The sequence below is a fragment of the Paralichthys olivaceus genome, chromosome 7 (genome assembly GCF_024713975.1).
Source record: "Paralichthys olivaceus isolate ysfri-2021 chromosome 7, ASM2471397v2, whole genome shotgun sequence".
Classification (NCBI taxonomy): Eukaryota; Metazoa; Chordata; class Actinopteri; order Pleuronectiformes; family Paralichthyidae; genus Paralichthys; species Paralichthys olivaceus.
In genome coordinates this window covers 12,617,072-12,628,751 of record NC_091099.1, presented here as the reverse complement: position 1 = coordinate 12,628,751, position 11,680 = coordinate 12,617,072, and the positions used below count along the sequence as shown (strand labels likewise).

At 39.5% G+C, this 11,680-nt stretch overlaps 1 long non-coding RNA gene across 1 annotated transcript; it reads right to left on the bottom strand.

Moving 5' to 3' along the window:
- Window positions 1–5,233: 5,233 nt before the first annotated feature.
- On the bottom strand, window positions 5,234–11,100 carry LOC138410802 (uncharacterized). Its single transcript, XR_011243401.1, has 3 exons — window positions 10,967–11,100; window positions 9,484–9,630; window positions 5,234–9,102 (listed from the first exon to the last, which is right to left on the bottom strand). It is a non-coding gene; the product is annotated as an uncharacterized lncRNA (long non-coding RNA).
- Between the last annotated feature and the right edge of the window lie 580 nt (window positions 11,101–11,680).

Sequence of the window (11,680 nt, the reverse complement as noted above, 5' to 3'; positions counted from 1 at the left end):
AAAATGATTTTAGGACTGAAAGAGGACTAAACTCTGATGGAGACGCGGACCAGTGAGTGCAAATAATATATCTGCCCAAAGCTTCACAGGAGGGAGACTGCACCTTCAGAGCACACACACACACACACACACACACACACACACACACACACACACACACACACACACACACACACACACACACACAGCGCTGAGCCAGAGGGATGATTTGAAGAGACCGCAAACACTCTCCTGGATATTAGACTGCAGACCCTCAGCCTCCCAAACCAGAGCGCATTATTTCATCAGGACCACTTCATAGGTATTGATCGATATAGGCCTACATCTAGTATCGATTTGCTACTATGGGGTACATAGATACTTTATTAAGATCCCCATTAGGTGCACCGCACTGCTTGTCAGTCTTCCAGGGGTCGCGGTGTGAACGTTTCAGGCTCGTCGCTCTCGAGGAGTTTGGGAGCCTGGAAACAAAGACAGAGTTTAAGTTGGAGATCACGTGTTTTTGGGATGCCGTGCGTGCGTGTGTTATTAAGAAATCACAGATTAAGTCAACCTTATTGACAGTTGTGCAGGTCTGTGCACCGTGTTCCCTAGGTGTGTGTGCAAAACCCGATGATAAATATGATGATGATATTACACATTAGCTTATTCGGATTTAGGAGCTCTAACAAAATAAACTTCCCCATAATACACCGCACGAGGCCTGCAGGTCTCGCTCGTGTCACTCCACATACCGCACTCTCACGAGCTGATGTTTTTTTAATTTTCTTCTTGTCCGTGTGTGTGTGTGTGTGTGTGTGTGTGTGTGCGTGCGTGTGTGCGCAGCGCAGCCTCTAACTGTGAAATGAATTTCATGTAATTCTCATTGATGCTGGTTGAGGCACAAGGTTATTCTCCTGTCAACTCCTCCTCATCATCATCACAGTTCTCATCCTCATTTCCATCAGAGCGTCACTCTGCATCCACACATTCCACAGGTGCAAGGAAAAATATGTTTCCTGCTAATTAAAACAAATCTCATTCACATTTTTTCCACTGTACTAAAATAAAAAGTCTGATCCTGAATTTTCCTAAAAGGCAGAGGGAGGTTTTATTTATTCTCCTCTTGTGTAGTTGGGTCTACGCTCGTTTAAATGGCACCGAGGCTGCGTCTGACATTTCTCCAGAGCGGATTTGAACCTCCCGGATAAACACAAAGGCCTCCGTGCAGTCAGAGCTGCGGTCTTACATTACACCCACTGCGTCTTTACGCATCGTTTAGGCGCGCCTGCTTTCAGTGGCTGCACGAGTTGGATATTTGCTCTGTTGATTGGATCTTGATGAAAACTGGTCATTTCCTAAAGAAGAGACGTTTTTATATAAAGATTAAATAAATAAAAAGAGGACAAGTTTGTTATTGACTCCAACATCCACCCACTGTTACAGGGGATCTTACAGCTCCACCGATGTTTGTATCTGTTCTCGCAGGAACCTTCGCCTCAATATTAAAACATTTTTTTTGTTCTCTCTCAGTTTATAACATATCATAAAAAATAAGTAAGTCATATAATCCGGGTCTTTCGTTAGACGCACACACCTTCTCGTGTCAAGAGTACCCTCGGTACAAACCCTGGACCCCCGCTTCTTCGTCACAGGATAAAACCCACATCTGACATTTTCTGCAGCTTGATGTGTTTTCTGTCCACGTGCACCGTCTGCACCCTGCGGACCAGCACATAGAAACCAAGCATCAACATTTCAAACACTATCATTTCTACCCATCCTGCAAATGTGCAAAAACCAAATCGCAAGGCGGAGGACAAATGAAATCATTTCTCTGGGTCCTGCAGGAGCCTCATTATTATCATCATGTCCCCCTGCAGCGACCCAGGAGCGTCCCGGGACCTCAGTTTGGAAACCAGACGCCCAGCTGATAATCGTGTTGTCTTACATGACAGTGAAGTCACTGTACTGTACTCAAGTCCTCCAACCCCCCACCACCCTCCACTCAGTGACCCCCGCAGGTCCTGGGACCCGCTCCGGGACCCCCGCACCCCACCACCACCCCCTCCCCGCACTAATGAACATCCATAACGCGTCTGACTGTTGGCCACAAACAGACCTGAGCAGCAGCAGCGGTGTCGCTGCCTGATGTCAGAGCACGAACACAGGAAAGAGTTCAACCTCACGGAGGAGAGAGAAAAATGTGCCTGCTACAGCGAGATGGCGCTGTTCTGCACGTTTGACCCTCAACTCTGCTCCGGCGGCTTGTTGTGTGTTGCAGCTCCACCTGTTTCCATCCTTTCTTTTTCTCTTGAGCAAAATATTTCAATCAAAGTATATTTAAAACCAATATTAGAAACCTGCAGTGACAGAGAGGTGGAACTGTGCGTTAGTTTGAGTTGGAAATTTCACTTATTTCATTCACAAATCTGATTGTAATTGTGCAAATAAACCTTCGGGAGAAATTAGTTATTCTATCACTAATTCAATGATTTAAATCAAGTTTAATTAATTATAAACAAGAAAATATAAGACGAAGGGAAGAATGCAGATGAAGTTGAGATGTTTCACGTGTTGCACAATAAATTCTCAACACTTCACTCTGCCGCTGTTGTCGCTCATATTTCGATGTTTTTGAAGAATCACATGTTCGTGAGAAATATTTGGTGACAACAGTTTGATGTGTCACACGAGGCCGAGAGTTCTTTATCGAATTTTGATTTCACTTCAAACACCTCTCTGTTTTTTTTTCAGGCCATCGAGCAAATAAATGTTAGAGGAAAATGTTTTTTTAAACCATCGATACATGTGACCCTGTCCCTCGTGTTTCCATCTGTTCACAGCTTCTTTTCACTTTTACACATCAAACCTTTTCTGCTGTCACCAGCTCCTTCAATTCTTCTCATTTATTTATCACTTCCATAATTGGTTCGTTTTGAAAAAGAAAACCAGTTTCTTATTGGGTGATAATGCCTGCGGCCTTTTTAACCACGGATATCCGCTGATTGAAAACAAAGAGTAAAATCTTTACAATATTAATATTTAGTTATTTTGATATTAATCAATATCTCGTAATATGAACTCTCTTCTGGATTATTGAAAACAAATCAAGGTCATTCTGATTATTTTCTCTTTATTAAATCGCCTCTTTATTGCAGGTGTTGCTTTTGTGTTGACTTCAAATGTTGCGACGTTTTTAATTAAAATTAGCTTCATATTATTTTTAATACATGAACAGTTATTGCGAATTAAATCTTTAAAATGAGTTAAATTGGTTTAATTAACATTGTGATATTGCATTTGATCTGAAATGAAGGAAACTGAAACGAACTTATCTTAGATCTTATCGATTCTTAGACTGAGTAATATCTGATTTAATAATAGTTTTAAATAACACAATTAAATTCATATTCTTATAATTACTAAATAACCAATAGTATACAATAGACACACATATTCAATTCTACAATCAAAGCACTAATGTGAGTGATTTCTTTAGGATAAATACTTAAATTATACATTTAATAAATTAGTTAAAATGGAAAAAAAAACATTAAAAAGGTTTTGAATAATAGTTTGTTCCTCTTCCTGGATATAAATGTGTATAAATGTGAGTAACACGACTCGACACAGCATCTATACTTGATGTCGTGGACTCAGCTCCTCTGAACTTTTACAACTACATGTAAACAAGATGTCAGTTTGGAAATAATCGTCTTTACTTTTTTAATGGAGAGAAAATTCAATCTCCCAAGTTGAGATCAGGCAGACGAGGGTTTTTCTTTTTCTTTCTCTCACTCCTTCTTCTCTTTTTTCGTTCCTTGTCATTGGTGGGGCTGGACTATGGTGGACAATAATGCGGCAATTGTTGATGCTTTGTGACCCATAAAATTTGAGGGTGGCTATTCTGGCTTTGGTATGTAATTATGCAAAACACTTTGCATAAAGACTTGCCATCCGATCTAATGATAGAGCCTGCAGTCTCATTTCCAGAGAGGGAGGCACCGGCACTGCGAGCAACGCTGCGAAGAGCTGCCATAATAAACCAACACAAACTGCACATATAGCACACGCCATTGTTCAGATAATTCTGTTGTGGTGTGGCCATTTATAATCCAACAAAATGGGAGAGTGTATTTAAATTTAACTGCTCTTGCAGAATGTGTCTTCATCTGTCTGCAACCATGTCATCATGCAGTGATGCACATTTTTCACCGCATGTGTTGAGGTTTTTATTTTCTAGATTCGAGGTGATTTTAAGTGTAAAAACATTGGATTATAAAATAAAATAAAATAAATGTAGGCATGGAGGATCTGTATTTGATGTGTCCTCACTGAGGAGCGGTGGAGCCAGAGGACACAGTTCAGGTTCATCTCTGCTGCAGAGGAAACACATTTCATGGCTCTGGAGAGACGATAAATAAAAAAACATTTCTCACATCTACTCGGTTTCAGTTTGGAGAGAAAAAAAACATTTCTGTGCAATAAAAATGAGGGAGAAGAAATAAAACCCCATAAAATACTATATGGTGTTGTTTTGTGAGAATTTCCAGGATGTTTATTAAAAGAGTGCACGCTGCATGCCTTTGAGGTGATGTGCACTATATGGGATATTCTGTGTATGCACATAATAAACACTTGTGCTGCCTGACAGAGGTGTGAATCTGAGAGCTTTTCTACCAAATGAAGTGCCAGCAGAGAGAGAAGTAAAGAGATCTGCAGCTGTCAGGGGTCAGCCAGGCAGAGATTGCTTCTAGAGATCTTTTGAAAAAATCACACGTTTGAAGGCTTAGTGCTTTGCTGTCTTCGCATTTCAAGCTCAGATCAGTGGAATCAAAAAAAAGAAGAAAAAAAAGAGGGAGAACATGGGTTGGAGAATTCTGATGTTGGGATGGACATGGGACGATAGCTTTTTTGGAGACGAGCCTTTTACCTGATCCTTTACAGGAAGGAGGAGGGGGAGGAGGAGGAGGAGGAGGAGGAGGAGAGCCCAAGTGTTTTTGTTCTTACATTAAAACATGTATCACACAATTAAGCTGCACTGTCTCTAATGTTCATGTGAGAGAGAGAGAGTGAAAGGAAACATGTCTCAAGTGTTTCATGAGTCTCAGTTAGTTGCTGTTGGAAAACCTTTAGTCAAAATGTGGAACCTCTCTTCAACACAACTGTTTAGGCACAGGAAACAGACAGAAGAGTTTCATTATTGTTCTTATTATTAATAATTATGATCAGTTTTAGGATAGTGGCTTTGAATAACTTTTGATTCTTTCCTCCGGCCTGAGCTAAACTTCTTTATTGAAATTTTGTCAATCATTACATTTGATTTTCACATGACTTCATCTATTCACAAGTTTTGTTTTCATCACATCCAAGTTTCAAGTTAAGTCAAATAAAACAAGGTGAGTGTGTTACATTGATCTGTTCACGTGTGGTTCCTGCAGCGGGAGCACATGTCTGATGATAACCTGGAACTGTGAAGCAAAGAGATTTTTAATACACAGCTACAGACCACACTGGCTCAGGTTTGTCTGTCGCAAAATGAAATTAAATCAAAAATATATGAAAATGTTATTGATTAATGTATCTGTTCACATGACCCTGGTGCAGGCGCCTCACTGTCTCTCTCCCTCCCTCCTTCACACACACACACACACACACACACACACACACACACACACACACACACACAAAATAACTAATGACACAGGGCAGAGTCTGTGTCTGTGCAAAGCTCCAGTGAGCAGTTGTACATTTTGTTAAGGTGTTTGAGTCCAGCTGCTTCAGCCAATTACCCACAATCCACAGTGAAGTTTGGATATTTGCATCTTAAAACATTTTATATTGTTAAACAAGAGAGAAGCTTTATTATCTTTATTATTTAATTTTTTTCATTTTCACATACAGTCCAGGAAAAGTAGCTAATGACTGGCTTTTTGAAAACTTACCTATTCATTGATCAGTTCATTTTTGTGGCTTTTTCAGTACAGTAATAATAATCTACTTTCAACAGGCACAATTCATATTAACACACAGTACACACACAATAAAGCACATAACTAATCCCAGACCTGAGCAGGTGAGACAGGATGTGACACTTTGATTCTCAGGTTATAAGTGACAGCGCTCAATAGACGAGCTCTGACATTATCTGACAGCAGCCTTTCACTGTATTTCAATTTTTTTTTTTTAAATGCTGGTAGAAGTAAACCAGTTTAAAGATGAAACCAGAGAGAACTGAACCAAAGAGAAAATGTTATAGTCACAAGTAAAGAGGCTCAAGGGTCAAATAAGCACATTATGACTGATGATTTGATTAATAATCTTGACTTTGAGTCTTTCAGATATTAGAAATTCTTCAAGCTGCTTTTTTTCAAACCTTGAAATCCTCACACTTTCAATCAGGAGTGAGTTGTGGAGAAACAAATCCGTCTTCACGTGAACCCATAACTTCTGAGTGTGTTTTGTAACCACTTTTTTTCTCTTTCTTATTTGCCATGTGATTTCTTTTGCCTGCTCGGAGGCAGAAATATGCAAATCCCATCAGATTTATAACACTCTGCGCCTTTCATTTGTTCATGTGCTTCTGCTGTGGTATATTATTATTTTCAAGGGTTCTCAGCGGGACATAAAATGATCATAAGTTATTCTTCCACCTGACAAAAACTACTTCATCCTCCCTCCATTTCAAAGATGGGCCCCAAGTAAAAGTGATAATGACGTGATTTATTATCGTCTGAATGGATGACGGCGAGCTGATTGCTTCTGACGGACCTTCATGCAATGCTGCATATGAAACAAAATATAAATTGACAGGGAGTGATTTGGATGAAGTAAGAAAGAATGTCTTTCATGTGACAGCATCATGCGCTCATTAAATCATCCGCAAAAAACAGGTGATACAAACATTTTTCATTCAAACGACCACAAAGAGGAGAAACCGCTGGACTTCAACCATCTGGATGTGAGGAGTGAATCCTGTCTGAGAGAAGGACCTCACAGTGAACTCTTGCTGTTAATGCTGCTCCTCAGTTTTTTACTCCAACTTTCTTCACATCAATTAAAATCATTTGGAGCTCATTGTGTGAATCTGAGTAGAGTTTGTGTGTCTGTTTCCAGATCTTGACTAGTTTTAGTTCGGTAACATTTCCTTTTCATTGTCAGGGTCTTATTTTTCTTGAGATCCAGTGGCTTCCACAGAAAGACCTCTGATGGGCCTGGTGTTAAAGAGCTCTGATCTCGGCCGGGACAGCCTCAGTCCAATCAGCCTGTTCAACATGCTGCTTTGACTGTCACTTTCAATTTTCACATGACCCCTTGGTGCTAGAATGGGGGATAAGTGGCAGAAAGTGGGACTGAAGGCTCATATTATTGCTCTGACAGCTTCACTCATCTGAAAGTAATGCAAAACGCAGTTCATATTTATACTCTGACCTTATGCTCAAACAGGGATTTTACTGTATCTGCCTCTTAGTTGCCGACACTGTCGACTCGTCCAAAATGCACATTGTATCTCAGAGAAAAGAGAACAAGAGGAGAGTTCACTCCTTTGACTAAATGTGCAGACAAAACAACATATGGAGGATTTTTCACACGAGGAAAAGGTTTTTTTTAATGTTGCTACACGTGCACAGCTGATCATCCTCTCAATATCCCTCCTGAAATGTTTCATCTGAGTCATATTCATGCACATGTAGGTCAGAAAGAGAAGAGCGCTATCAGTGGCGGTGGATGTGGTCATTATCAGACATGTTGCTAGACAGGAGGGAGGGGTTCATTGTTCGCTGCCTGCTCGCTGACTGAATAAGGTGTGTTCATTGTTCATTCTCTCTGTGTGAAAGCCACTGGCTCCAGTGTTTTGCTCCTCTGTTTTTCACTGCATGTGCAAATAATGTGGGGACTACGAAAATGAGTAAATGAGACAAACTGAAATTATTGGTTCACCTCCCACTATGAAAACATGCACAATATTTTGTCATTTGCCCAAAAGGCTGTGAATGAATGATCGTGTTTAAAATAAAAAGAAGCATGTTTGATCAGGTTAAAGCAGCAAACATGTTAGAACTCTTCCAGAAGAGCTTTTAGGTTTCATGTTAATGAATATAAATGTTAACAATGCTAATATGGGCTTTGTATTATTGGCCATATCTTCAGCAGTAAAGGAGTTGAGCAGTAAAGGTTGTTTTTTCTTCACCGTGAAAATAATGCGGTGACTATTAAAATGAGTAAATGAAACAAACTGAAATTGTTGTTTCACCTCCCATTGTAAAAACATCCGTAATATTTTATCATTTACCCAAAATGCTTACACTGAATGATGCTGTTTAGCATGTTCCATCAAACGGAAGAAGCAGACATGTTAGACACCATCCAGAACAGCATTTACGTTTTACTTTAATAAATACAAATATTAACAATATGAATATAGGCTTTGTATAATTTCCTACATCTTCAGCAGTAAAGGTTGTGTGTGTTCTTTTACTTGTATAATCCACAGTTCTTGTCCCCTGCCTGCCCTCCTAATCCCTTGGCATGTGTTGGTGACATCACATGGCTACTGGCTCCAAGTTCTCGTCTCCCTGCAACTGTCATTAACTCTGTGAACAAATGAATAATGACTGGGAGACTCGCTGGCTCCCACCACTGACCTTGGGTATTATTAGAATGACCTCTCTTTGGCTTGACCAAAAAAAAAAAAAAAAACCTTTTTGATATCATTGCTGGAAGTACACTAGGAATGATGGCCCTGTCTACGGGCAGGGGGGAGGGGAAGCCGAGCAACACACATGGGGGGGGGGCGCCGGGGGGGCGCGTCGGAACCACCAGTGTCGTGTAAGGCTATACTCTGCTCCCACTGCCTGCTTCATGAATACTTCATTAAGAGAAAGCGGGGCTTGAAATACCCGGCTCACAAGTCGCCTGACCTCTCTTTACCAACAACGCACAATATTTGGGTTGAGCCGGGTGACATGGTCAGATGACATGTTTTCACTGTAAAGCGGAGCCTTATGGGACTCTTGTCTCCGTCAGCGGTGTGATATCATCAGTGTGGAGAGGAGAGGAGCGGTCAGGTGTGGCGGTTACAGGAGGAAACATCTGTCACATGCTGATACTGATCACAACCTGCACACAGACCAGAGGGATTTATTGTAAGAGGTGGAAAGTAACCAAGTACATTTACTCATGTACTGTATTTATCTTACTTGTAGTTATTTGAGGACTGAATATCATTATTTGACATTTTATACTTTTACTCCACTACATTGATTTGACAGCTATAGTTACATGCAGATAAATAATTTACATGCAAATCACGAGTTGATATAAATGCTGCAGTGTTATAGATTGAACTACCCAACAATATACAACAACAACATGTAGCTGCACCTCAACCAAGTGAAAGATGAAAATACTGCATTAATGCCAATGTATCAGTGACAGTGATCAAGAATTTAATACATAATTTGATGCATATAAAAGTAATACACGCTGATTATTACTTACATAAAACTCTGTAAGTAGGATTTTTACTTGCAGTGGACTATTTTCACATTTCTGCGTTGTTACTCTGATTCAAGTAAAAGATATGAATAGCTCTCATCTGTGGAGAGTTGCTCTGCAGGTATTCCAGCACAAAGCTGTCCTTTTTATCTAAGAGTGTAAACAGTAAACAGAGAAAGAAGGGAAAGACAGAAAAGTTAGATTTTATATCTACATAGTTACTCCACAAACATACAGCGATGCACACATATCATGAAGTAAAAGTGCAGTGTAAAGTGGGTTTGCTTCAGCAATGGTTTATTTTTACTTCATTCTAATGTAACATGAAGTCAATAAATCAGGAAATAGTTTACTTTCTAAACTGAACTACATTGATTTGACAGCTATAGTAATAGATAAATAATTGACATATAAATCACACGTGTTGATATAATATTTTACTTTGTTATAGATGAAACTACCAAACAATATACGGTGAACTTCCCCTCATCCCAGCGCAAATGAAAATGCTGCATGAATGTCAAAGTAGATGTGATAGTAATCCCATTATTTAATAAACTTTTTGATAGATATAAGGTAATTAAATATATTTTATACACAATATCCTGATAATGAGTTATATGAAAATGTACAGTGATGCAAACAGTAAACAGAGAAATAAGGGAAATAATGATGGAAAGAAAAGTTCGATATTTTATATAAACACACAGAGCTGAACACATTATGATGATATATTGTGTAGAGCAGGTACTTTCCATCTGATTACACCTTAAACCCCACAAGTCAGGGAGGTTACTTTGTCTCAACTCATCTACATTGTTTGACAGCTTCGATAACCATCATTTTAACAGATTGAATTTTTACAAACCGAGTAAACTTGAAATATAAAGCATTGTTTTAGAATAAACTTTTAATAAAAATATTTTAGAAAGGCTGCAGCTATAGACCAACCTCAACAGTTAAATAGATGCATCATTATAAAAATAAAAATACTGCTTCATTAATATTACTTATCACATAAAATCTAATATATAAGCTGAATAATGAGTTTCTTTTCACTTTTGACACTTGAACACTTCCTCATTTGAATTCAGAACCTCAACGTGTTGTTTTTTCATTCTTAATTTGCTCCATCTCCATGAAAGTGAAGGATGTGCAGACCTCCATCACTAGAGGAACTTTTCATGGAGACATTATTTAGTTAAACAGTGAGGAGGAGCCTCCCACTCCCACTCAGTAAAACAGCTCTGCCCGCCGTGGATCTAATTACAGAGCAGCCAATAGGAAATTAGAAATGCATTTTAACGCACGACGTAAACATCTTCATATATTTTCCAATTAAGCAGCAACAAGTAATCAGAGGATGAATAAAGGGACGGAATGAAAGTGTCAGATTGTTAATCTCAGCGTCAGTAATGGAGAGAGTCCGAACAATCACACAGAGGCTGCATCGTGGAGCCGTGACTCCTCTGCAGCGAGTAAATACCTGAGATGAGAAGGTGGAGACACAGAGACTGATGTAATCAGTGCTGCCACATCAAGGACCCTCCATCATTACAATCTGCACACTGTAACACAAGAGACACACAAGAGACACACAACCTGCAGCAACACACAATCACAGCCTGCGATCTGCGTCTGAACGAGTCAGAAATTACATATAAATATATTTAGATATATATATGTATGTATATATATATATATATATATATATATACAGACACGTTGCGTCCAGGATCCGGAGGTGGACAGATACACGCGCACACACACACGCACGTGCATCAATCGATACACTTAACACAAAAAGGCTTTTGTTATTTAGGACTAATGCGTGTTGTTGGTGCAGTTGTTCACATGTTTGCATGAACACGAGGGGAAATGAAGACGCTGTTTGAAGTGGTGACGGTGAAACGACAGAGTGAGGAGAGATGAAGAGGAGGAAGAGGAGAGGAGGAGGAGAGATGAAGATGAGAGATGTTGATGCTGTGTAGCTGAGACCGACAATAACACACCAGGTCTCCAAAGAAAGTTCAGTGATCGTGTGTTAGACCAACACACACAGAAATATCTAATGGTCGATAATCAATAATCAGAGCATATTGAAAGATAACGAGTAAAGGTCCATTCCGTCGATTTACCGCAGCACGAAACAGTTCAGGGATCAAATAAATACACTTGAATTACACGAATTACACAAGTT